Source organism: Sminthopsis crassicaudata, chromosome 3 (assembly GCF_048593235.1).
Source record: "Sminthopsis crassicaudata isolate SCR6 chromosome 3, ASM4859323v1, whole genome shotgun sequence".
Lineage (NCBI taxonomy): Eukaryota > Metazoa > Chordata > Mammalia > Dasyuromorphia > Dasyuridae > Sminthopsis > Sminthopsis crassicaudata.
The window spans coordinates 438,717,046-438,744,840 of NC_133619.1; the positions used below are offsets into that span (position 1 = coordinate 438,717,046).

The window sequence follows — 27,795 nt, forward strand, 5'->3', positions numbered from 1 at the left end:
TCATCACTGCCTCTTGGAATCCTTAGACTCTTTAAATCTCAAGTCAAATGTTACTTCCTTAAGAAAACTTTTGTGATTTCCTTTAGTTGTTAGTGTTGCCTCCTATCACTATGTATTTATTTTGTTTGTAGCTTATATTCATTTAGCTGGAAACAGGTTGTATCCTTTCACACTGTCCTTGAGGAAAGAATTTGCTCATTTTTTGTATCCTTTGAACTTAACTCAGTACTGGGTCCTTAATAACCAACCGGCCCTTAGATTGATAGCATTTAGGGCTGGATATATGGGAACTGAGTAAACCACAATGACTCCATCTTGTGACTCAATTCTGGATTTAGCTCAGTTCAATTTTTATTTAATTATGGATCTAGTCCAATTTTTGTCTTGTGAGAAAACTCTATTCAAGTATGGGAAATATGAGAAAACTTTTTTGCATTGTTTGAATTTAGCCCTGAATGGCTGGAAACCAGGACAATCTCTTCCAGAAACTGTTCAGATTTAAAGATTGACCCAAAGACTTTTCTCACAGTTTTTATTGTTCATTCCTCATCCTCAAAGAGAACCTATGACATCATGAGCATGATGTCTTGACTTGCATGTGAATTGGACCTAAGTGAAGCAGACTTGTACAAAGTCATCAACCTCACTCTCTGCTTTAGAATCATTGGAGTCCAGTGGCAAGAGAAAAGTCAAAATGACTGGACAGGATGAAGAAAAATGTTCATATAAAAACTGCATACAGCGCAGGGGATAGAGCACCAGCCCTGAAGTCAAGAGGATTGAGTTCAAATCTGGTCTCATATACTTAATACTTCCTACCTGTGTGACCCTGGGCAACTCACTTAACTCAGAGAGAGAGAGAGAAAGAGAGAGAGAGAGAGAGAGAGAGAGAGAGAGAGAGAGAGAGAGAGAGAGAGAGAGAGAGAGAGAGAGAGAGAGAGAGAGAGAGAGAGAGAGAATGTAGAAAGTAGAACAACAGAGATGTACATCTTAAGCAACTTATTGTTGATTGGAGGCCAGATCCCAGACTAGAGACTCTTCACATTCCTTCAGATGTTATTGTACCCATTTTTGTGACTCTTTCCCACCACTACACCTTGTCTTTCCATTGTGCCTTCTGATACCATATTCAATTATTATCTGAAAACTGACCCCATGCTGGCCAATCAGTTACTGTTTTCTTGTTCCTTTGATTGAATACAAACACTTGGGGAGGAGTGGAATACCTCTTTTTCTGATTTCAGAGACTTATTCCTCCTTGCTCCACCACCCCCACTCTCAAAACTCACTCATTCCAAAAGTCCCTAATTTTTCCTCCTATTAGAAATCAGATGACTGAATATTGTGTTTTGGTTTATATTCTATTTTTTGATGTATAAAAATCTGTCTCCTTCTGTATTTGGGCCAGTGCCAAACTGAGGACATCTCATCCCAATTTGTTATGCAATTGGCATGTATTACTTAATAAAATGATGTGCTCAGAAATTTGAACCTTTGTTTCTTCAGTTATTTCAGACTTCATCCATCATAGATAGATTGATCTCTCATTTTGCAAATGAGGAAAGTGAGTCCTTAAAGGAATGGAGTTTACTTAACAGTCACACAAGCAATAAGCTTTTATTAAACCCTTGCTGTATCAGACATTGTACTAGGGACTGGGCAATCAAATATATGTGAGCAAGACAAATCTTGCCTTTAAGGAGCTTACATTATAATGGTAGAAGAACACATATTGTGTGGGGGAGGAAAAAAGAGAGGATCCAAAGTTGTGACTGAAAGAATATGAGAGTAGTGGCCAAATAGATACAGGGTGGTGTGAAGATGGCCAAGAAGAAGTAGCAACCAGGATTCTAATTTAATTTTTCTGATTCTAGATAATGGTGATTACCTTAGTCTGTTAATTTAAATGAAGAATAATTTAAGTTCATTTTTTGCTTGATCGGTGGGTGAACACCCACAAACACAGAAGCACAACTTTTTGTTTCAGATTACCTTCTGTTCTCCCTACCCAGATATACTTTGAAAATTTGATACCATATTTTAGTTCACGGTAAAGTGATCTTTATTGTTTCCTATATTTAGATCAGCTTTGATTGTTGGCTGACTTTTACTTAACACTCTTAACTCTATCATGCATGCTAGGCATCTACCTCTCTCATTCATTTTGCCTCTTTGGGATATTCTTAGATGACCGTTGCTGGCTAAAGCCTGCAAATCCTCAAATGTCCTTGTTTCTCCTGCATTTACAACAAATTTGACTGTGGTTGGTAAGTACAGGCAGACATTCTAAAGAAAAATGATTCTAACTGAGCCTATGAGGTCAACTTTTCTGTCAAACAAATGGTTGTAACTATATTGTAATTCACTTCAAGCTCAACCCTAAAAGACAGTGCCATAGGGCAAGCTTCAGAAACCTGTTAAAATGCAGTTGTTGCTTTACATTTAAAGCAAATTGTTAGCACCTGGTAACTGAATACAGATAATAATATGGGCACTTTCTCCAAAAGAGACTTTTCTAATTGGATTTGAAATACAGTAGTATGGAGAACGCTCCCAATAAGAGAGTCTATGGCAAACAATCCATCAACAACTTAGTTATTAAAAGCCTACTGTATAATCATTATTTTGTCTAACAGGTCATCAATAATAGTTGATATTTATTTAGTTATCTAGTTTAACTTATTTGACTCCTCCCACTACTATATATAACATCATAAACATTTTCTTTTTTAAATAATATTTTATTTTCCCTCCAATTAGCTTTTTAAGATTTTAAAAAAGTTTTGTCTTCCAAATTCTATCTCTCTATCTCTTTCTCTTATTCCACTCCTTGAGATAGTAATCAATCTTATATAGATTATACATGTGTAATCATATAAAACATAATTCCATTTTAGTTATGCTGGGGAAGAAAACAAAAGAAAAGAATAAAGGAAAGAAGGAAGAAAGGAGGAAGAAGGAAGGAATGAAGGAAGGGAAAGAAAAATAGTATGTTTGGAACAGTATTCAGATAACATCAATTCTTTCTCTGAAGGCAGTAGCATTTTTCATCATGAGTCCTTTGGAATTGTCTTGGATCATTGTATCTCTGGAGATAGCTAAGTCATTTACAATTGTTCATTTTACAATATTGCTATTACTGTGTGCAATGTTCTTCTTGTTCTGTTTCCTTCTCTGCATCAGTTCAGGTAAGTCTTTCCAAAGTTTTTCTGAAGTTATCCTGCTTGCCTATCTTTTGGCACAATAATTCCATTATGGTCATATGTCACAACTTCTTCAGCCATTCTCTAAGTGATAGGCATCTTCTCAGTTGCCACATCTTAGCTCCTACAAAAAAGCTGCTATAAATATTTTTTATTCAAATAGGTAATCCCCCTCTTTTTTTTATCTTTCTGGGATACAGACCCAATAGAGACACTGCTTGATTAAAGGGCATGCACAGCTTTCTAGCCCTTTGGGCATAGTTCCAAATTATTCTCTGGAATAGTTGGATCAATTCATAGCAAGACTATCACTGCACCAGTGTCCCAGTTTTCCCACATCCCTTCCAACATTTGTCATTTTCCTTTTCTGTCATATTAGCCAATCTGATAGCTATGAGGTGGTAACTCAGAGTTATTTTAATATGTATTTCTCCAATTAATAGTGATTTAGAGTATTTTTTTCATACATCATAGGCATTTTAAAGATTAAATTCAGAGGAGTTAAGTGACTTGGTCAGGGTCATATAATTAATAAGAGAATTCAAACCCAGATCTCTCCTCTCTCCAAATTTACCCCACTTTGCAGTATACTAACCAAGCTCTCATTAGCAAATTGTTATGTGGAAATACTTGATGTGAGACTTAGAATTGTTGTTGATATTCAGTTGTTTCAGTTGAATCTGGCATGTGTGACCTCATTTGGATTTTTCTTGTCTAAGATACTGAAGTGGTCTGCCATTTCCTCCTTCAGTTGATTTTATAGATAAGGGAACAGAGGCAAGCAGGATTAAGTGACTTGGCTAGAGTCACACAGCTATTAAGTGTCTGAAGGCAGATTTGAACTCAGGAAGAGTTTTCCTGATTTCAGGTCTGATTCTCTATGCACTATGGCACCATCTAGTGGCCCCATGGGACATAGCATACATCTTTCCGTAGTTCCATAAATATCCTAAAATGTGTACCTGGACACAGAAAGAAATCTGATTAACCAGTGTCTGTCCTGAGAGGAAAAAATCACCTTATTCACCATACACCTCTATTTTCTGTATTCCATTAATTTTATTTTTATTTTAGCCCTCAGATTATGTAATGACATATTTGGAAATAAGTTAGGTATTTCTTCCAAAGAATGAATATTCAATGTAAACTCAATTTCAGTAGAGTTCATTAAATACCAGGCCACTGAGGGAATGCAAAAAAAAATTTTTTTTAAAAAAATGACATAGTAGATAAAGGCCAGGACCTGGAATTAGGAAGACCTCAGTTAAAATCAGGTCTCAGACATTAAATAACTTGTGAATCTGACTAAGTCACTTAACATTTTCCTGCCTCATTTTCTTTATCTGTAAAATTGACTCTCAGAGTTGTTCCTGTTCTCTAGGAGTTTATCAACAAATTAGAATGTGATTTTCTGCTTCCTCGAAGGGAAGACAAATGCAATGTTGTGAAAGAGGAGCAGACATTATTATATGAACAAATTCCTGGGCTTAGAATGTAAACTACATTCTTTTTAGAAACTCATTTTTCAAGCTGTCTCACTGCAGAAATGGGGGAGTTTTATTTAACCTTGCTTAAAATCTGAGTCTGATGAACAGGAGAAAGAATTATTATTCAATCAGAGACCTGATCTGTTATTCAGCATTCAAAGATACTATTAGGTAGTGATTTCCATGTTACAAATCAGCAACCTAAGTCATGGAGTGGACAAGAAGTTTGATTCAGTTTCATAATTGTTATGTCCTGCCTGAGTATAACAGTTAGACCTGGGAGGGTAGTTATGTCTTTTAGCTCAGGCTCTTCCTCACCCGCTCCCCCTCAAATCTCTTCCATAGACCTGCTGTGATACTATCTCTTTTGAGGCTGTCAGGAGCTGCTTTCAGAGTCAGTGGGGATAAAGTGTACTTTACCAGAAAGTAAAGTTTAAAAAATAACTTTATTATTAAAAACTTAGGGACTCTGATCAATGCAATGACCAGCCATGATTCCAGGGGATTTATGATGAAGCACTTCCTGGCAAACATATGCAGAATGAAACATTTTTTGAACACAGTAAAAATAGGAATTTGTTTTTCTTAACCATGCATATTTATTACTTGTGTATTTCTCCCTCCCCCTCCTCAGTCAGGGAGGAGGAGGTAGGAGAATAAAAAGTCTTGTTAATAGTAAATAAAAATTAATTTTGAAAAAAAACTAGTTAATTAAACTCTCTTTCTTAGTTTCCTCATAAGCAAAAATGATCAGTTTTAGAGATTTTAAAAAACTAATGAAGAATGAAATGAGCTAAACTAAGAGAACAACTTATATAATAAAAATAATTTTGTAAATACAAATGACTTTGAAAACTGTAAAAAGTATGATTAACCTAATGAACACCCAAAGGACTGATGATAAACCATGATCTTCACATGACAGAAAGAAAGTAGGTTAAAGGTACAGAATGAGACAAGGGTTTATTTGTTTTTTGTTGTTGTTAACACTGCCAATGCAAAATGTTGTTTTACATGACTATTTAAATTTGTTATAAGGATTTTATTATATTTCTTTTTTCTTTTCTAACGATGGCAAAAAAAACTTAGAGATTTGGATTGGATAGAGTGCTTGGATTGATACTGATTGGTGGATAGAACCCAGATGTGGAGATAGCTAAAGCATAATCACAGTACTTTATTTAACCTATAAGTATTTTGGATTCTGGCAGAATTCTAGGATTTCAAAGTGGCCAAGAATCAAAACAAATATTCTAACTTCTTCCTCCTTAAATTGGTTTCCTACCAAACTTCCTGTGAATGTTTAGTGTGTTATAGATCTCTCTTCATCCCATAATCTCAGCAGTTCTTTCCTCTTCTTTATTTATCATAAATCCTCAGTTGCCATGATCTGTCAATTCTGATTTTATGCTGGCTCTTGCATTGACCCACCCCTCTCCCTCTTGCTGACACATGAATGTCTCTATCTGGGTTACCACAACAGCTTCCTAATTGATTTCCCTGTTCTTAGTCCTACTTTACCCAATGCATACTTCTCACAGCTGTCAAACTAGACTTTCGGCTGCACAACTTTTATTATTACATCAGAATTGATGTTATTGAGAATCTACACTTCTTTCTTACTGCCTATTAATTCAAACCCACACTCTTTTTAGAGAATGGACGATATGACCCCTAAGCAAATCATTTATTCTTTCCAGGTCTCAGTTTTCTCATGTATAATTCAGTTTAATTCAACAAAAATTTATTAATTATCTTCCATATACTAGATACATTCTGGATTTGGGGTATATAAAGACAAAAACTTCCCAAACACACCAAAACCAAAAATAATAGTTCTTGCTCTCAAATAGTTTATCTGGGAAGACATTGATAAACTAGAAATGAGCAACTAGAATATTGAGGATCCTTGAAGCAATGTATATATGTATATATATATGTGTGTATATATATATATATATGTAAATCAATGGAAGGAAATGTATTTTCCATGGAGAAGACTCTGGGTTGGGGTGAGAGAATACATAACAGTTGTCTTTAAATATTTGAAGAGATGTATAAAAAGTCTTCAATTTCTTCATCTATAAAATGAAGGGCGTGGTCTAGTATCCTTTATGTTTCCTTTCATCTCTAAATTTATGATCTTTTGATCATTTCTAGGATTCCAGCTGAACATTCAGAACTCTCCTTTGCTCCTTTCTTCTCTCTTCTTCCCCTTTTCTGTTGTCAATTTACAACGTCCCAGTGTGTTTATATCTGTTTATACCTATTCAGCTTAAGATGTTCTTCCAAATCTCTTTCTTGTCTTTGGAAACCTAGCATTACATCTCAGATCAGCCTAGTGCTTTTGTTCCCCCTCCTTCTCATGGAGAGGTAGCAGTATAGAGGCAAGATCATATGATGTGAAAAAAATGACTTGGAGTCAAAAAACTTAAACATAATTTGGATTCCACCACTTATTCTATGAAGGTATGAGAGTTGTCATCTTATCTTTCAGAGTATTTGTTTCTCATCTGTAAAAATGAGAGACTTGGGCTATATAATCTTTAATGTCCTTGCCAACTTTAAAATCTCATGATTCTATGAATGAGGATTGGGGATGAACACTCAATAAATGTTTTGGAAGGAAGGAAAAAAAAGAATATAGCAAAAGGAGAGAGGAAAGCAGAAAAAATGGAAGAAAATGGAAGGAAGGAAGGGATAGCGGAAAGAAATAAAAAATGGAAGGAAGGAAAGAAAAAAGAAAGGAAGAGAGAAAGAAAAGAAATAAGTGTGATGTTCTGTTTTTCTAAATTGTGATTGTTTTCTTGGAACAGGATTTCTTGGCGAGCTTCTGGAGGCAGCCTTAGTTTCAGTTCAATAATCCCAAAATGCAGCCAGGAGTTAAAGTCCAGACCCTCTATTGTGTCCTTCAAAATCCTAAATCTTCAGTCTCCAGCTCTTTCTGAATCCAATGTCTCCAGCCAGCATGAAAGTAGACGTGGGAATGAATCAGACTCTGCCTCCAAGAATGTGGGATTGTGGGTTTCCCAGAAGTCAATCCTAGTTGTGAATCTCCTGGAAGTCCATGAGCAGGCTTTTCCTTTAGACTTGTGAATCTGCTGGACTCGCAAATCCACTGAATCCTGGCTCTGAATCTCTTCAAGCTTCCCTGGAGTTCTCCCTTTGACTCACTCCAGGCTGACTGAGCCCACTGAATCTTGGCTCCTTATATCCTCCCAGAAAATGGGCTTGTGGGAGCTCCTTTAAGGACCAATGAGCAAGCTCCTTTAAAGGTGTAAACTCCTTCAAATGTTTGAACTTCTTTAAAGGTATAAACTCCCTCAAAGGTTTGAAGTCCTTTAAAGGTGTACACTTCTTCAAAAATTTGAACTCCTTTAAAGGTTACCTTGGCTCAAGTTCTGGCCCATAATATCTGTAAGAATCCTAATAGAAAACTGAAAGGAATGGAAGGAAGAAGGGAAAAAGGAAGGAAGAAAAGAAAGAAAATAGAAAAAAGAAAAAAAGGAGGAAAGAAATAAGAAAAATAGAAGGGAAAAAAGATAGAAGATAGGAAGAAAAAAGTGAAAAGAAGGAAGGCCAGAAGGAAAACCTCAGTAAGTTTCCTAATAGAGTTCTTGGGCTCTGGGTAGGAAGGGAACATCATGAGATACATTTATCTAATAGGATAAGTGTAAGAGTAATGGTGTTTTGGGGTAAATGCTGTTGATCACCATGAAAAAGCGTGGTTCACTTCACAGTTTCTTGGGACTGCAATTGTTCTAAGAGAAGCACAGATCTCACTATGTCATGGAGCCTAAAAAACTCCAATGGTTCCACATTGACTAGAATCACATGTGGCCTCCTTGTTTAGCATTTGGAACTTGTCACAGTTAGTTCCAATCTTTCTTTGCTGGCTTTTCACACATTTTTTTCTCCTCAGAACTCTCATCCAAGACTTGCTTGCTACTCCTCATACATGTTATTCCATGTCTTTCTTTGGATCTTTGAAGAAGCTGTTCTCCATAAATTGAACATATTTCTTTCTCACCTCTGCACTTAGACTCACTGACTTCTTTCAAAGCTAAACTCAAGTGCTGTTTTCAACATCTTGATCTCCTTGGTTGCTAGTGCCCCCCCAATTACCTTGTATTTAATTTGTATTTATTTTCTCTTTATATGTTTATGCATAGTTTTCTCCCAGTAGAGCATAAGCTTTCTGAGAGGAGATATTTTACTTTTGTCTTTTCATCCCTAGAAGTTAACATACTTTGCAGATAGTATGCATCTAATAAATGCTTGTTGAATCAAAGACTGAATGTATGAATAACTGATTGTTTATGCTATCCTTCCTTTTAAAAGGTTAGTGAATGATTATATATTAATTGGGAAAATCACTTGGAAATGTATTTCAGATATTGAGGGAATAAAGATATTCTTCCATCTGAGGATCTAAGAGAAACTGCAGGGTTCAGTAATCTTTCTAATTTGCCAACTCAGTGGTTGGCAAAGGGAAACTAAGCTCTAAATTAACAAGCAGAGGTGACCCCCTCCTCATAGGTTCTAGTATCATTAAGGTTCTTTCATGACATGGCAAATTAGACGTGTCAGGCATGAGGTAGATTATGACATTGATAGTATTGATCTTTAATGTAGACCAAGGAGAAACAGTGAGATAGACAGTTTAGGGGTTGCTTCAATAGTCTGGTATAGAAACTTCAGTCCTTGCAGATGGGGTGGCTATCCATGATTCATAATCTTAGGGAGTTGTCTAAGTCACTTGGAGATTAAGTGGCCTGCCCAGGGCCACATAGTTACTATATATCAGAGGCAGATCTCAAACCCAAGTCTTCCTGATTCTACACACAATGCCATGCTTCCTCTTTGAGAACTGCATAGTATTATTTTAAAAATTGAGACTTGATTTATCTTACTGAAACCTGGCATAGTAGTATCCTATCTCATGAAATTAATAATAACAGCTACATTTATATACATTTATGATATGCCAGTTACTGTGCTAAGAAGCACTTTATAATTATTCTCTCTTTTGATCTTCATAACAACCCTGGGAAGTAGGTACTATCATTACTCCCATTTTATAGATGAAGAAACTGAGGTAGATGAGGTTAAATGATTTGTACAAGGACACACAGCTAGTAAGTATCTGAAGCTGAATTATTTTGTATATTTATATTTTGTATTTGCTTGTATGTATGTTATGTCATATTCCCCAGTAGAATGCATGTACTTTGAGGGCAGGTAGTTTCCTTATCTATGTTTCCTTTCCTTCTTTTTTCCTTCCATCATCTATCATTCCTATTTTTTTCCTTCCTTCCTTCCTTCCTTCCTTCCTTCCTTCCTTCCTTCCTTCCTTCCTTCCTTCCTTCCTTCCTTCCTTCCTTCCTTCCTTCCTTCCTTCCTTCCTTCCTTCCTTCCTTCCTTCCTTCCTTCCTTCCTTCCTTCCTTCCTTCCTTCCCTTCCTTCCTTCCCTTCCTTCCTCCCTTCCTTCCAGAGACTTGTACCTTTCCATGATGTGGTGCCCAGAGGTTTCTCCTCTTTGTTAGCATAGTTCTCTGGCACAGCATTGCTGGTTATACCCTAGCAACTCTTGCAGATGGAATGTCACTGGTCACTGCTTCCTGCCCTGATTTTTTCCCTACCATTCCATGTGACTCCACCTAAAAACCTTGCTTACTGCAGTTTTCAGGACTGAAAATCTAGAGGTGAAAGGAAACGGAAAAGGGAAATCTCAAAGAAAATCTAGTCACACTCCTTTGTTTTATAAGTGAAGAAATTGATGTCCAGAGTACTTAGGTGACTTGCCCAGTTTCCCAATCAATGAAGCAAATTTTTGCTCTCAGTCTTCATTCTTGGACTGTTCTGCCTGAAATTCTCAGTGCCCAGCAAATGGTTGCTTTTCTCTGGGGAACAGTATCTGTCTCCAGACTCCCTGACATGTTTGTACCACAACTTAAAATCAGTTCTAGGTGTCTTTATTTCTAGAGTCTTCCCTTTTACTGCAATTGCCATCCTCAAACCTCACATATTACAGAATTCCCACAGACTTAAGGAAGCCTGTCCTTTTGAACCTTACAAGCAGCTCTTTCTTCCCAGATCATGCAAAGTTACCATAGCTATAATTTCTCAGTGTCTAAGTGAGGAGTGTGTTTGTTTCTATTTCTCTCAGCATTCCCAGTGGACCTGGGAAACCCCACTCCTTCACTCTCTCCCATCGTCTTCCAGTCTAGTCTGTTCCCCACTGTGGAGCAAGGCTGACTTACTGTGATAACTAAGTATTGCATCCCAAATATTAGAAAGAAGGAGGGAGGATGGAGCAAGAGGGACAGAGAAGGGAGGAGAGAGGGAGGCAGGAGAGAGGAAGGAGGAGGGAGGAAGAGAGAGGGAGATAAGACAGAAAAAAGAGGGGGGGAGGAAGGAGGAGGGCAATGAGTATGTATTCTGTCAGGCACTGTCTCAGGTCAGGGAAGCAAAGATTTGTGATCCCCACTACACCTGTAACAATATCTAAATTTTCACTTTCTTTCTCTCCTTCTCCCACTGTGCAATACAGAATACCAGTCTGACTCTGCTACAATATCCATAGCAATTTACCCATAATTTGAAGTCTGTAAAAATTTAGGTACAAGGAAATTGCAGAACAAAGGTATAGGAAATTAGAATATATTCGTGGTTTACACATATTTCTGATGTTTTTTGTAGTTTCCAAAAGGAGCATCAGCTGAGGGGGAAAGTGAATACCTTAAAGAAGGTAAGTTATGAGATAACAGTGAGAGTAAAGGGTGTGTGTATGTACATGTTGTGTGTGAGTGTGTGTGTGTATATGTGTGAAGAAAACCAGGGCTATTGGAAAAAATGAAATGGAAGGGATTGTAGAGACAGAAATATGATCAAAGAATCCTCAAGAAAGGCAAGGGCAAGTAATCATAGGTAGACAATGATGAAGATTTTGAGGAGTCTAATCCCTGGATTCTGCTTCACTTTGAAACTCTTGCTTCTTGCTTCTTGGAGCAAGCCCATAGCTCTGATCACTCTTAGAACTTTCCCCTTAGACTGAGATTTGCAAATATAAGAGTCTATCATAAAGATACAAAAAAAGACTGATATTTCTGGAGGAGCCATTGTGGTCAATCCCATTGAGAACCCTATTTTTAAAAAAAGGATTGAAGGAGGTTTTAGTAAAATGAACTGAAACTGATATAAATCCAGGGATTTGTTAAAGTCTAATGTATTAATAATCTACCAGCTAAAGAGGAAAACATTAGATCTGGGACACAACAGATCCAGGCTTAATGCCATTATGGTCTATTGTGTCAATAATACACATATTAAGGAGCCCCTAAGCATGCATTTCTATTATGCTGTAGATTGTAGTGGACCTCACGGAGCTGTTAGGAGCTCTCATGTGATTTGAATGTTAAGAATCCCTAGATAGTTGTGAGAGGTAAATGTTTCCTTTTCCCCCTTGATGGATTTAATTTTTTTTTTCTGCAATGTCTTATGTTGTTCAACTTAGAGCTCCCAGGTAATTTAGAACCTCGGAATAAAATTAAAAAAACAAAACAAAACCTTAGTATGTTATTTGTGGGCATGTGTTCAAGCTAAAAGGCAGAGATTTGTCATGACATATGGCCATATGTGCAAAGTAGCAAACAGTTTAAACTGAATCTGGGGCAAATTAAGGTGAGCTGAGGCTGAGGTGGATGTGGCAGATATGATAGCACAGGGATAGTCCAATGGGAGTATATATGGCAAAAAAGGAGGACAGTCCAATTACAGGTATAGTTGCACCAACTGGGCAATCAATTCTTCAGAGAATTTTCCTTGTGTCCCATGCCTCTGGTTGTTGAGGTTGGGGGTGAGTCATGCGAAAGCCTATCATTTCAGAATTGGTAAGTTCAATTCAGAGGTTAGACCTTTGGACCAAAGTCCTGTTCCCCACATGCCAGTTATAACTCTGGATGTGTTGTGAAAATTAGTATGGGAAAAAAAAAACATTTGAGGCAATTATATGGTATAATGGATAGAGCTCCTGGAAGCAAGAAGACCTGACTTTGAATTATGCCTCTAGATACTTACTAGCTGTATAGCCCTAGTCAAGACCCTTTGTCTCTCAGCCTCAGTTTTTTTTCCCATCTGTATAATGAGGATAATGGAATCAAATCAGATAACATTTATAAAGTGTTTTGCTAGTCTTAAAGAGTTATATAAATGTTAGCCAAAATAATTATTAGGATAAAATTAGTTGACAGTATTTCTGATTCCCCAATAATGAAAGCCACTCTATTATTACAAAGTACCTAAATAAGTTTTTAACAGAAGAATGAAGTCCACCTTCTGAAAAAAAAATGCTGTAAGTGTCATTTGACTAATAGCTTGCTTCTTAGTCCTTAGATTACTTGAAAGAAGCTAAAACACTTTTGTTCCTTGTATTCTGAATATTGGATATTGAATTACAATGTCCAATGTGAATCCTAAAAAATAAACCTCAGCTCTTATCATCAGACTAGCAGAACAGAAGGACCAAAAAAACCATTTTTTCCTATACTACTCTGTAAATATGAAACCGTCTTTATTGACATGAGTGAGACAATATGATATGATAATCTGTCTTTTATCCAGAAGCATGTAATACATTCTAGGGGAATCAGCTCACCACTTTTAATTAGTTCTAACAGTCTGGAGACAGAGTTAGCTTGTGAAGGTTAAGAATGAGCTAGTCTGTCTAGTCTGTCACTAAAGTGAAAACACTGAATGGAATGGGGAGGGGAAGTAGTTGGATGGCATGAAGATGTGGTTATATGGCTGTATTCTGAATTATCTGTGCTACATTGCCTGAAGAAGGATTCCAGGGAAAATAGGTCTGTAACTTTCCAGGCCAACAGACACTTGACAGGCCTGTTTTAGGCCTTTTAAAATCCTTACTTTCCCAAGAATGAAATTGCTAATGGAAAAGTAGGCCTCCCAGTGTCCATGTTTTGACCCTCTGTTGAGTATAGACCTTTGTTTCCACTATAGAAAGTTCAGCTTAGCTGTTTGGTGTCATATTGTCTCCCTTGTTGACCCTCAAACCCCAGGGAATCATTCAGTATTTCAAGGCTGGTGTTTAGCTTAGTAAGCTATTTCCACATATCAGTAGATCACAAGGGCCATCGAAAAGACATCATAAATACTGTGTATGGTTTAAAATAGCTTGTAGTGCTCAATCTGCCCATATTTTTAGTCAGCTTAAAAAGTCCCTATGTCTTACTTGTTGACACAAGATATATGCTAAAGATCACCCTGACCTCGGAGTAAGTTTCCATTGCCAAAGATAGAAGCAGTGAGGGGTTGTAGACTGCTCAGTATACAGAAAGAATCATGGGTTATTCATGAAACCTTTCTTCAGGCGAGCATTGAAGATTGGATAAAAACCTCATGGAAATAAGTAACATTGAACCTCACTGAACAAATGAATATGGAGCTCAGCAGAATTGTGAAGGTAATTGTTTTCTTAGTAATTATACTTTTCTTGAAGCTTGGTATGATTTCTATTGTCCAAGGGTTTGTATTCTCTATATGGGTCTATAGTTAGTTGACTCTGCAGGGTGTTAGTATGTGCCTCTCATTTTAATCATGCAAGGTCAGTGTCCTTTGGCCAGAAAACCTCAGTGCATCTGGAGCTGTCCAGCTGCTAAACTGTTGATGTGATGAATAAGCTATAAGGCTATAACACAGAATACCCTAATTAATCCATGCATATAATGCAGAGTTGTAGCCAATGGATAAGTTACATCAATTCTTCCATGTTAAATAGTTTGGAAACCACAACTTCAACTGATATGCACAGTTATTTTCATAGAAGATTATTTCCTTTTTTGACTAAATCTGAATGGAGGGGTTTTTTTTTTCATTACTCCCCAGGATTATTCTAATGGTCAGGGAGAGGACACATTTGTGAAATATTCATCAGGTGTGTTATGGCCATGAAAAAGGAAAGATTCTATTATAATAGCATCATTTAAGCTCAAAGAATTCTCTTCAGCAGTTAGTTTATAAATCGACTTTCCCACCATGAAAACTGGCAAAGAATTTTCCTGGCAACTCAATTCATAGTTTATAGCTAGAATTTTGATCTCTAAGGATATAGTATTATTTAAAATAACTATGTTTTAATGTGACTTGAAATACCTGTGATCTTCTCTTTTATTTTATTGTGAGTATGCTCTACATGGAAAATGAAGTCCCTTGGGAGGTAATTTGAACACCAGTCACTTGTACTAGCTTAAAATCACTACTTTAGCATTTTCTGAGCTCCTTAAGAGAAATGATCATGAAGCCAACAAGGAACAGCAATTTATGAATACCAGTGGGGCATTTATTTATAATTTTGATCCTTTACAAAAGGTATCTTTTCTTTCCTTTACCTCTCCTTCTCTTCCCTTACTTTCCTTTCCCTCTCTTCAACCCGCCTCTTTTCTTTTCCTTTCCTGCCCTGCACTTCCTTCCTTCCTTCCTTCCTTCCTTCCTTCCTTCCTTCCTTCCTTCCTTCCTTCCTTCCTTCCTTCCTTCCTTCCTTCCTTCCTTCCTTCCTTCCTTCCTTCCCTTCACTTTGCTCCTTTTCCTTTCTCCCTGCCATTATTGCCAATATATTTTAGCAGAGGGAGCAACTGACTTGAAAAAACCTGGGGTTGAGTTCAGTTCCTATTCATGTTACTATGAGTGAGGTCCTTGAAATTTAATTTACAAAATAGGAATAATAAATAATTGTAATGACTAAATCACAAGATTGTTAAGAACAATATTTCATAAGCTATATAAATGTGAGACATTATGTTTATGGCAATACATCTTCCCTTCATCTCTTAAAGTTTAAGTTTATTTATATAATTGATCACATTTTAGAAAACTTGTTCTAACTTGTATTTGCTCATAAGCTTCCATTAGAAAGAAGATGGATTGATTCTCTAAAAATTTACATCATCCCTTTTGAGTTTTGTGCTTCTCTTCAGAAGCAATGCCCTCTCATTAAATACTATGATCACATCTTAATTTTCTTAAATTTATTGTTTTTCCTTAAATATTTATGTAGGTTAGGATACCTGGTAAGGCATATATAGTGCTTTTGATAAGGTCCATAGAAGCAAAGGACCTGATTGACGTCGGCAGTTGGAAGTGTGGCCAAAATAAATTTGGCTTGGGTAGAAGTACAGCAAATATTGGCCTACATCTAGAATATCTTCACTCACCCTGAGTTAATCATTAAGCATACTTAGTTCATTAAGAAATCATGCTGATAACAATAATAGCTATCATTTATATAATGCTTTAGGGTTTGCAAAGTGCTTTACAAATATTATCTTATTTTATCTTCTCATTAGGTAGAAGCTTTTATTATTCTTATTATTCCCATTTTATAGATGAGGAACAAAGGGAGAGTTAAAAGACTTGCTCAAAAGTCACAAAAACCCAGTAAGTGGCAGAATTTGAACTTAGGTCTTACTGACTTCAGGTGTAATGCTTTAAGCCCTATGCTTTTAAAACAGAATTTAATTACTATCCCCGATAATCCCAATTTTCTTTTAGCTTTTTATTTTCATAATATATACAGATAATTTTCAACATTCACCCTTGCAAAATTTTGTGTTCTAAATGTGAAGAACCTGAATCAATACAGAGTAAGTTAAAAGAATAAAGATAATTCAGGAAATAACTTGAATGATAGCAGTTAGGAAAAACTGAAAAAAGTCTCATAAGCATATAAATATATGTTATCTGTGTGTATAAAAGAGTCCCTGTTAGGCTTTCTCTAGTGCTTCATTGTAGTGTTGCGGTGATCCTGCATTTATGAAGACTGTGCTAATAGAATATAAATTTATCAGGCATATCCTACCAATTTTGAGAGGAAAGCACAGCTGTGGAAAACAGGCCAGATACTGGTCAACTGAAAGTTAATCTTGCTAACTCTAAAAGAAGCTCATCTCCAGAGGGCTGGCCACCAGATGATGTAAATTTTTGTTCTTATCAACTAATAAAAGTCATCTAACATGTAGAGCAGTTGCCATTTGGATTGGTGAAAGGAGATAACCCATTGATGAAATCACCCATTCACAGCTTATTGTGGAATGTTCAAAAGTATATATAGATATATATGTAACCCTCCTCACTATTTTACATACTGAATTTGGCCTTTAAAAATATCCAACAAAAATTCGAGTCCATACAAATTAGAATACAATCTAGCTCCCTTAGTCTTAAGCAGTTCAGCGGAAGCTGCATTAAGAAATATGTGTCAACAATTTATTTGATGATGAGATTGAGCTGACCTCAGATATGAAGATAATCAAAATCTTGAATCACAAACTACAGGGAAAATGTGAGTAGAGGAAAGTTTGCATGCTTTTTAAGAGGACTGTTTCCAATGATGAACAGGAAAGTTCATGTAAGAAAACAAAAAAATTTAGTTAATTCAAATAGGGTCTAAGCATCATGTAGTCAATACATACATACACATAAATGCACATATATACACACACACATATATATATATATACACACAGATATATACATATATATGTATATATATATACACTTTAGAGTAAGAATATATTCAAGTCTCACTTCTGACTTATCACTTAATCCCGTTTGCCTCTGTTTCCATATCTAGAAAATGAAACAGAGAGAGACATGGCAAACTTCAGTATCTATGGCAAGAAAACTCCCAAATGGGGTCATGGAAAGTCTGAAATGACTAAACAACAAAATGCAACATAACAGTATAAAAGATGTATGGATAGGGGCAGCTAGGTGGTGCACTGGACAGAGCACCAGCCCTGAAGTCAGGAGGACCTGAGTTCAAATCTGACCTCAGATACTTCACATTTCCTAGTTCTGTGACCCTGGTCTAGTTACTTAATCCCAATTGTCTCAGCAAAAAACAACAACAAAAACCTGTGTGTGTGTGTGTGTGTGTGTGTGTGTGTGTGTGTGTGTGTGTGTGTTCTATCTTTTAGCAGTACAAGGGACAACAGGTATGGGAACTCCATTCACCAATGCAGATTGGAAATTCTCTTAAAATTTATTACATTAGAAAATTGCTGAGGGACTTAGAAATTAAGTGATTTGCACATAATCACATAGCTACTATGTGTCAGAAGTGAGACTTGAATGTGTGTGTCCTAACTCTAAATTATATATGTATAGACACACATGTATATGTATGTATGCGTGTATAATATGTACACAAAACTAAAAGAGAACTATTTTTAGGTAGAGAAGCATTCTACCTTTCAATAGAGGGCACGCATGGTTGGCGAGGAGAGCAAATTAAATTGTTATCTTGTCTACAATTTAACTATTGAGAAATAAATGGGATTCCTTCACATTTATGAGCCCTGGATCAAGTCCACAATCCTAGATTATAAGGCATCTGTTCTATCCGTGACCTATGTGTCTTCAGGGCATGGCGCACGTTGAGTCATTATTAGACAACATTTCTAATTTCCAAGTAGCTCTGCTTTAGATTATCTGTATAAACAATACGATATAGAAAAATCCTATCTACTCAGATGGGGAAATGGCAGTGAATTCAAATTGGACACTATAATTAATCAATGTCAAATTGTAGTCAACTCCATTATCCTTAAGCAGATTATCTATGTGACCCAGAGTCTCTTCCTGACACCATGAATCTGGGTTCTGTAGCCATCAATAGTGGGACTTTGGAAAAGTGTAGTGCCTGAGAATGGAGAGACATGTAAGTGAATGAATGTGAGTGACAGTAAGTGGCTTTTGTATTATCTGCAATTTGTATTATCTCTCCTCAACATAAGTCCTGTTCTGATGCCTCATCATGGCATGGAGGTGACATTGCATTCTCAAAAGCTGTACCAATAGAGGGGAAAAAAAAACAAACAAAAAAAACAACCCTCTGATAAGGTCTACTAAGCTGGATAGGTTTTGCCTATAGGTAAACTAATAGGCTATTTCTACTATGTAGTACCTAAGGAATTAATCTGGAATATTTAAGTTTATATTTTTTGGTAATTATTTGTAATATAATTTATTTTGTAATTATTGTAATTATTTGTAATATAAAAATAGTCTATCCTTTTTAGTCCTAGGATGTTAAGAATCAACTGATTTTTAAACTATCTCAAACATTAATTTAAAGAAATTTTTGTCTAGTGACCAATAATGGATTGACTACTGGAAGAAAAAAAAATAATCCTACATCTATATTGAGATTCTCACTATAAATGAAAAGGAAGGCATAGAGACATTGGGGATAAGTGATGACATTATTTCTTTTTGTGACAGGATTATTGCATTGATAAAAGAGTCCTTTCAATGTTAATAAAGTAAGACTAGAAATCAAGATAGAGATGAAGGAAGGATATATTTAATCAAAAAACATTTACCAAATTTCTACTATGTGCCAGGCATGGTGGCAATTACTGCAGATACAAAGAAAGGTAAAAAGCTGTCTGTTTCTAGATTCTTTTAGTGACTGTATCATTTCTTTGGGTTTTATTATGCTGATGACTCCCAGATCAATATATTACACTGTGAACTCTTTGAAACTGTTAACTATCCTTCTTTTATACTCTTATTATATCTCATTTTGCACTATATTTATTTCACATGATTGTGTGTGTGTGTGTGTGTGTGTGTGTGTGTGTGTGTGTGTGTGTACATTTTATTTGCCTCTGTTGGAAGAATTTGAACTTTATCACTGGGACAAAATGGCCACTGGTTAGAATTTTCCTTCAAAGTTATTCAGGGAAGAGGGCCTTAAATGGAGATTAAGGAATGATATCCATTGTTAATAGGCATTGTGTGGATGATATGAAGCTAGGAAGGATAGCTTGTGACAGAATCAGGGGTAAAAAATAGGATTGTGCTGTCTTATTCTTGGATCCAGAATATAAACTTCAAAAATACAAAATAGAGAAGTCACAGCTAGCAGTTTCTGTAAAAAAGATCTTGGATGAAGGAGAAGTATTGAGTAGATCCCAATCTCAATTTAAAACAATGTAACATAGTAGCCCCAAAAGCAGGCCTATCTTAGACTGTATTAAGAGAGGTATAGCATGAGAACAAGGTAGGTGATTACTTCTAATATACTGTGGCCTATCCAGGCTACTCTGTTGAAGAACTTAGCTTCTAAAGGCCAAGTTCTCCCATTGTATCCAGGGCCATCTCTGATCGTCCTTGTCATTGGACACAGGGCTCTGGAGGGCAAAGTGAGACTTTGCACAGCCCTCCCTCACTTAAATCCAATTAACAAGTATGTCATGGCATCCCCTCCTGGATGTCATGGTTTTCTTCAAGGACAAAGGACAAACAACAATAACAATAACAATATCTAGAGCAGGGATTCTCAAACTATGGGCCCGTAGGCCAGATGTGGCCCGCTGAGGACATTTATGTGGCCTGCCGGGTTATGGCAAATGGGCTGAGGGGTGGAGACAGAGTGTGAGCTTTTGTTTTTACTATAGAAAAGAAAGAAAGAAAGAAAGAAAGAAAGAAAGAAAGAAAGAAAGAAAGAAAGAAAGAAAGAAAGAAAGAAAGAAAGAAAGAAAGAAAGGAAGGAAGGAAGGAAGGAAGGAAGGAAGGAAGGAAGGAAGGAAGGAAGGAAGGAAGGAAGGAAGGAAGGAAGGAAGGAAGGAAGGAAGGAAGGAAGGAAGAGAAAGAAAGGAAGGGAGGGAGGAAGAAAGAAAGAAAGAAAGAAAGGAAGGAAGGAAGGAAAGAAGGAAGAAAAAAGAAAAAAAGAAAGAAAAAAGAACAAAAGAAGGGAGGAAGGGAGGAAGGGAAGAAGTTAGGAATAAAGAAAAAGTTCCTACTTTGAAGGAGCTTATAATCTAATGGAGAAAACAACATGTAAACACTATGTATAAATGAGGTATATATACACATAAAGTGGAGGTAGTCTCAGAGGAATGGCATGAAAATTAAAGAGTTCTGGGAAGGGCTTCTTGTGGAAAGTAAAACTTCGCTTGAAGGAAGCCAGGAGGAAGAGAAGGAAGAGAATAAACATTCAACTCACTGGGGACCACTGGTGAAAAAGCTGTTTGAAGATGAAATGTCTTGTGCAAAGAACAGTAAAGATGCCTGTGTAGGGCATGGAAGGGAATAAAGCAAAAGAATATTGGAAAGGTCGGAGGGGACCAAGTTGTAAAGGCTTCTAAAATCAAACAAAGGGTTTTGATCTGAATTGCTGTCATAGTAAGAGGAATTCATCGTGTTTTACTTGGCTCCAGATAACTGAATTAGGAGCAATGGGTAGATGTCACAGAGAGAGACAGATTTAGGTTGAAAGTAAGGGGGAAATACCCTCTTATAGTAGAGCTGTTTAAAAGTAGAATGGACAATTATTTCTGCTTCACTGGAAGTCATAAACAGAGGTCAGATGAATACTTGTCAAAAATATTGTCAAGAGGATTTTTGGTCAGATTCAGGATTAGATAAGTCCTGAGGTCCCTTCATTCTTTTATATTTGCCCCCCAAAATTATATGCAAATCTGAGATCATGTTGTAGCTCAGTTTAAAATAGTCACTCATTGAATATGCATGAGAATTAATACTCAAACACAGTCTTTCTGACTCTGAGGTCAACTTCCTAGACCATACTCCTTCCTCTACCTTATCTCATGCATAATAACAAGAGCTTTGACAAGTTTTCTCTCTTGTCAAAATAGTATGGGATATGTCATATAGTTATTGTCCTCTACATGACTCTCTAAGACTGTAATTTTTTGAATAGTATTTTATTTTTTCCTAGTTACATGGAAAATAATTTTAAAATTCATTTTTAAATATTTTGAGTTTTAAATTCTCTCTCTACCTTCCCTGATCCAATAAGCAATTTAATACAGGTTTTTCACATGCAATTATGCAAAACATTTTTATATTATTCATGCTGTGAAAGAAAACAGACAAAAAACTAACAACAAAACACTGTGAAAAAAATAAAATTAAAAATGATACACTTTTGATACTTTGATACTTTTATTGGTTCTTTCTCCGAATGTGGATAGAACTATCTATCATGAATCTTTTGGAATTGTCTTGGATCATTGAATTGCTGAGAATAATTAAGTCACTTACTGCTCAACTTTTTTTTTAAAGGAATTCATACTTTTTTGTTCTTATCAGTCAGTTATTTAATTTTTTTAAATCATAAGATTTATCAAATTTCAAAATCCTGAATTTAAAAGTAATTCCCCACCCTCTTTCCAATGGATATAGAATGATGCTTTTGAGAAATATTTGCCAGTAGAAGATTGGACCAGAGGTAGGAAAAAAAACTTTGCATCAAAGGTAGACTAACAATAAAGATTAATGTTTATATAGTACTTAAAGTTTTTATGATTCTTTACAAGTATCACCTTATTTGATCCTCACAACAACTCTAAGAAGTAAAATATATAAGATGTTGTTATCCCCATTTGTAAAATGGGGAAATTCAGATGATCAAAAAGGATAAGTGACTTTTCCAAAGTCACACAGTAACTGCCAAAGGTCAGATTTAGATCTAGGTCTTCTTGACTCCTAGTCCAGCTGGCATAGGTAAAGATCTTTCCCAGGAGTTTAGGGACTAGAATTGAGAAAACAATCATGACTGATATCCTATTTACAAACTAGAACTGAGATTCTTCATTTTTGTTGTATCATGGACTTTTTTGGTATTCTGATCCAGCTTATGCAATCTCTTCTCAAAATCATATGTTTTAGATAATGAAAGGAAATACTTAAATTTCAGATACAGGTTAGTGAAAATAAAGATGTAATTTCCTCCCATACAAACTCACAGTTCCCATGAAATCTGTTGATGGTTGGGGGTTCTGGAGACTCCAAGGAAAGAATCCATGGGTGAATAGGGTTCAGTTTCTAAAATCTTAGAAACAGTTCATTGATTCATCTCATGTGAAAGTGATTTTACAGGGGTTGTGCTGAAGATAGCATTTATTAGAATATATTTGGACATATTTTGCTTTCTTATTTTTAGATTTCTAAAAATGTCACCCAGGCATTTTTTTATAGATATGCCCAAGCATGTATACAAAAGCTAAGACAAAAATGCATAAACATGCCTCGTCTCAGAAGCCAAATCAGTAAATGGTTTTCAGCCAAGAGTATTTAAGTATTTAGGCAGAGTAAATGAGAGGAACATTTTGCTCTTGTGATCCTGCTTTTTTTTTTTTTTTTTTTTAACCCTTATCTTACACTGAACCTTCTATCTCCTCCTCTCTACCTTTATTCATGATATAGTATTGTGCCTGGCTTTGAATGTCCTCAACACTTCTTTTATCCTTATGTCTCATAGGGGATTTTATTTATTTTATAGTTCTAAAGTTCTCTTCTAAGGATGTGAGTTAGTCATCTTTCCTGTCTGAAATCCCTTTAGCTATTTTGCTTCCGGCCAATTAAAGAGAAAGTAGCTTGTGAATGTTATTCTAGGCTGTAACCTGAACATATCATACAAGGCCAGTCTCATCAAAGAGAGAGAGAGAGAGTCAAGATTGGGAGCTTGTGGATTTTTACAAAGTTAGATAAGGTCTTGTAGATATCTAGATATCTAACATCAGAGTAGGCAATGGGCTACATCTAATAAATTAGGAAAGTTTTAAAGGTGAAAATAGGCAAAAACCCAGAGTTTAGCAATTCATAGAATTACCACAATGTGACAATGTTCAAAAGAAATACTAAGGACCTTTGAATTTAGGACAGAGGCTACTTATTATATAGTTATCTCTTCCACTTCATGATTTTTCCTATCATGGTTTTGATATATCATAAATAGGCATAAGAAATTAAATAAAGATTTTTGCGGAGTTTTGTGGAAGTTGTGGATGATGTATGAAGACGAACAGATGACAGAGAAAAAGTTTAGAAGCTCATAAATGCATAAAATATATGTATAGTATTATATAATAGCAACCCAAATTTTACAACAAGGTAACAAGGTATAAATATCACATAAAAGAAAAAGGGGAAAAATCAGACTCCTTCTCTGAAGAAGAAAGGGCTAAATTTTTAGGCAGGTTTTCCAGACCCTGCATCCCTAATTACTCAGGTGTGGAAGGGATAACTGTAGTATATTTGTTTATACTTCTTGTTCTATATGGAATGCATTCTCCCTGTAGGTGAGAAATTGAAGATGGATGGTGAGTCAGGGGTCAGAAGATATGTTATGCTGCTGATTGGAGCAAGGAGAGAAGAGCTAAGGTTACTAGTAAATTTTTTACAATGAGAGTTATGTTACTCCTTGCTCTGAATAACAGGCGTCATTGAGATATGACTCTAATGCTTAGTATGGAGTTGTGGGAAGGTTTTTAGATATCCAGAGATTTGAGATATTAACATAAAAATCAGGAGCCTCTGCTCTTTGTAAGGTAAATTAATTTAGAGTTTGGCATTTATGGAACAAATAAAATTTCTAATTTCCATGAATAAAAAATTGAAGAAGCATTTATCAAGTGCTTTTATTTGCAAAATCCTATGTTAAACATCAAAGTTAAAAGTGGAAAAGTCCCTGTTCTCAAAAAGCTTATATTCTAATGGGAAAAATGGCATACATAGGAAGCTTTAATGGTAAATCAGTTGAAAAGATCCAGGAGGCCTTTGGATATAGCAGCAAAGAAGGTAGTGGTACATCTTCCAGAAAATTGAATTACATAGATTGCATTATTAGTGGATGCATAATGGAGCTCTGGGATTTTCCCATCCAAGTGGGTTTCTTCTAGATATTAGCTAGGTTTGAAGGCTAAATACTGCTGGTTTCTTAGCTCAAGTGTTTCTAAGAAAATGTCAAAAGCCCTTTGATAAACAGAGTGAAGTAAGTAGTTCAGAATGAACATTAGGTTTGGCCTTTTCACCACCAAAGGAAGAGTCATGTATCTTTGCTAATATATATGCTGGAGGCTAAACACTTGCAAGATGGTGGCTTTAAAAATTGTTTTTATTTTGCTTTAAAGAATATTTTTAGAAGAAAATCTGACTGAGATCTAAAATTTCTGGAACTATTGAAGCCACAAGAGGGAGAAAAACATCATACAATTCTTTCTGTATCAGGGAGGATTATGGGAAATTAGGAGAAAATTGAAATACCCAATTTTAGTATTTTTAAGGTCTTTTACAGATCTAAAGTCAGTCAGTCAGTTAATACACCTACAGTGTGTCAAGCACTGGAAGTACCAAGAAAGGCAACAAACAATCCCTGTTTTCAATGAGCTCAGTCTGGCAAAACATCTCCAGATGAATCTCCAAAGGGTAATTATGAGTTGGTCTCTATTTCACAAGGCTCTCTTGGAAGAATTCAAAAAAGATCTTAAAAGAAAGTTAGAAGAAAAATGAGGAAAGGAAATGAGAATTTTGGAGGAGAGTTTAGAAAAGGAAACAAAAATTATCTGAAGAAAACTCCTTAAAAACAGATTTAGTGAAATAAAAAAGGCATATCACTCCTTACAAAATAGATTTGATGAAATGAAAAACAGAATTTGTGAAATGAGAAAAAAATCTAATGAACAAAGCAACTCATTTAAAAGTTCAATTGACCAAATGCAAAAGGGAATAAAAACTAACCGAAAAGTAATTCACTAAAAATTAGAATTGAATAAATGGGGAAGTGAATGACTAAACGAGACATCAAGAATAAGTCAAATGATAAGGGGAGGATTATGGGAAGATGATGGAATAAGTTGGTAAAATTCAAACTCACCATTTCCCCCACAAACAGCACAAATTTGTACCTCAGGGCAAACACAGATCAATGAAAAATCAAGAAGACTTGTGACAGAACAGGAGTCCAAGTTATAAGCCTAAAAGATCTGAAGAAAGACTCCTGGCTGCATTTAACCTGTCTGAAGTGCAACACCTCCAGATTAGCTCTTCAGAAACATCCAGTGGTGACCCCTCTGGGTTAGCTGGGTGTGACTAGAGCCTCTATCAGAAGCACAGGGACTTTCACCTCCTGGAAAGTTTGTTGAGTAGGAGTTTGAGTCCAGGAAGATAGTGTGAGCCTTGGCTGATTGGGAACCTAGGTCCAGCTGTGCTGCTGAGACAAGGCCCTGGGAAAGAAAGAACCAGCATCAGATGAGTAAAGAAACAGTGGGGGACTGTTGGCTGTGGGCAATTGCAGGAGAGTGGAGTTCTTTTTCTGAAGTTCCGGGTCAGAGTGGAAAACTGAACGGAAACTTGAAGCATCATCCCCCCACCCTACAATTAGAGGTACTTACACTAATACCTCTTATTAAAAAAAAATGAACCAGCAAAGAAGAAAGAACCCCATCATTGAAACATATTATGGGAACAAGGAAGACCAGTGTTCATCTTCAGAGGACAATTTAGTAAAAAAAAAAAAAAAAAAAAACAAACCCTTCTACCCCAAAAAATAATATGAAATGGCTCTCAGTCCAGAGAGAATTTATAGAAGAACACAAAAAATAATTCAAAAATCAAATGAGAGACATTGAGGAAAAACTAAAGAAAAAATTAAAACCATCCAAATAAAATAAGATTATAAAAATTAACTAATTAGAAACAGAAGTACAGAGTCTCAAAAATGAAAATAACTCTTTGAAAATTAAAATTGGGAAAGGGGAAGCCAGTGAAATTTTGAGAGACCAAGAAATAACAAAATAGATTATAAAACATGAGAAAATAGAATAGAATATGAAACATCTTATAAGAAAAATGACAGATCTGGAGAACAGATCAAGAAGAGAATATATAAGAGTCACTGGACTGCTAGAAAGTTGTGACCAAAAAGAGAGACTAGAAAATTGTCCTGGAGTGATAGAAAAGGAAAGTAGAAATAGAAAAAAATCTACTGATCACTACCTCAAAGAGATCCTTTGTGGAAAAAACAAAGGAATATTATTGCCAAATTTCAAAACCCCCAGATCAAAGAGAAAAATTTTCAAGAAACAAGAAAAAAACCAATTCAGATATGCTGATGCTACAATTAATTTTGTACAAGACTTATCAGCAGCTACAATAAAAGACTCAGGTCCTGGGATAATATCTACAGACAAGTAAAAGGACTAGGTTTGTGGCCAGCAAAATTATCTATAATTTGGAATGAGAAAAATGGACATTCAATGAACTTGTAGATTTTCAGCACTTTCTATCAATCAAAACTAAACTTAATAGAAAATTTAACATATAATGGCCAATATCAAAGATATTTTAAAGTTGAGTTTTAAAGAACTCAACATAGACAAACTGTTTAAACATGGACAAATTGTTATTTTTTTTAACTTGGAAAATATATATTTTATGTTTAAGATTTATATCAACAATAGAGTAGCTCAAAAGAAAGATAGGCAGAGTAAAGACAAAAATAGTAATCATCTTATACAAATGAGATATAGAGGAAGAATAGCCACAGAGGCATTGGGATGGAGGAGAGGATATCTCATGGTTCTGAAATGACTCATGGTTCTGAAAACCTACTCACCTTGGGAATGAGTTCAATGGACAATACTACCTATATAACATGAAGGAGATAGCACTCTCCAAAATCTAGAAACAAATGGAGGGAGGGGAAGGCATGGTTAGAAGGGGAAGCAAAGGATGAAAAAAGAAGACAAGGGAGGGACAGTGGGGGGGAGGTTAAATAATAGTAAACCAAGTTATGGAGCAGACTATAACTATATAATTATATATATATATATATTACATATATACATATATATATATAGACATATATGTGTAGTTATATACATACACATAAACATATGTATGTGTATGTATATAACTACATATGTATATCTAAATATAACATTTCTTAATTATAGCCTGCTTGAGGGTGGAGGGAGATAAAAGGAGGAAAAAAGAATAAAGTAAAAAAGGTGTGCAGCAGAGAACAGAAGAACTATTTACAAGGAAGGAAAGAAAGTATGGACACTCATGAATATAATTTCTTCTTCTAATATATATACTTTCTTAAATTGGTATTTGTTGTTATCTATTTTGAATCCTCCTCGATATCCTGCTGGACACATGACAATGTTCTTTTTTGTTTTGTCTCATTTTGTTTTGAATTGCTGTTCTGATTTTTCTTTTTTCTTATTCTATTTCTTCAAATGTAAAATACCTCATTGGAAAAACAACTGATCTAG

General features: G+C 35.6%; 1 long non-coding RNA gene across 1 annotated transcript in view; it reads right to left on the reverse strand.

The window, feature by feature from the left end:
• The window catches only part of LOC141559652 (uncharacterized), a 41,133-nt gene extending 15,658 nt beyond the window's left edge, over positions 1–25,475 (reverse strand). Inside the window, exon 1 of the long non-coding RNA XR_012487513.1 lies at positions 25,392–25,475. This is a non-coding gene — a long non-coding RNA (uncharacterized LOC141559652). The remainder of the gene's footprint in view (positions 1–25,391) is intronic.
• Between the last annotated feature and the right edge of the window lie 2,320 nt (positions 25,476–27,795).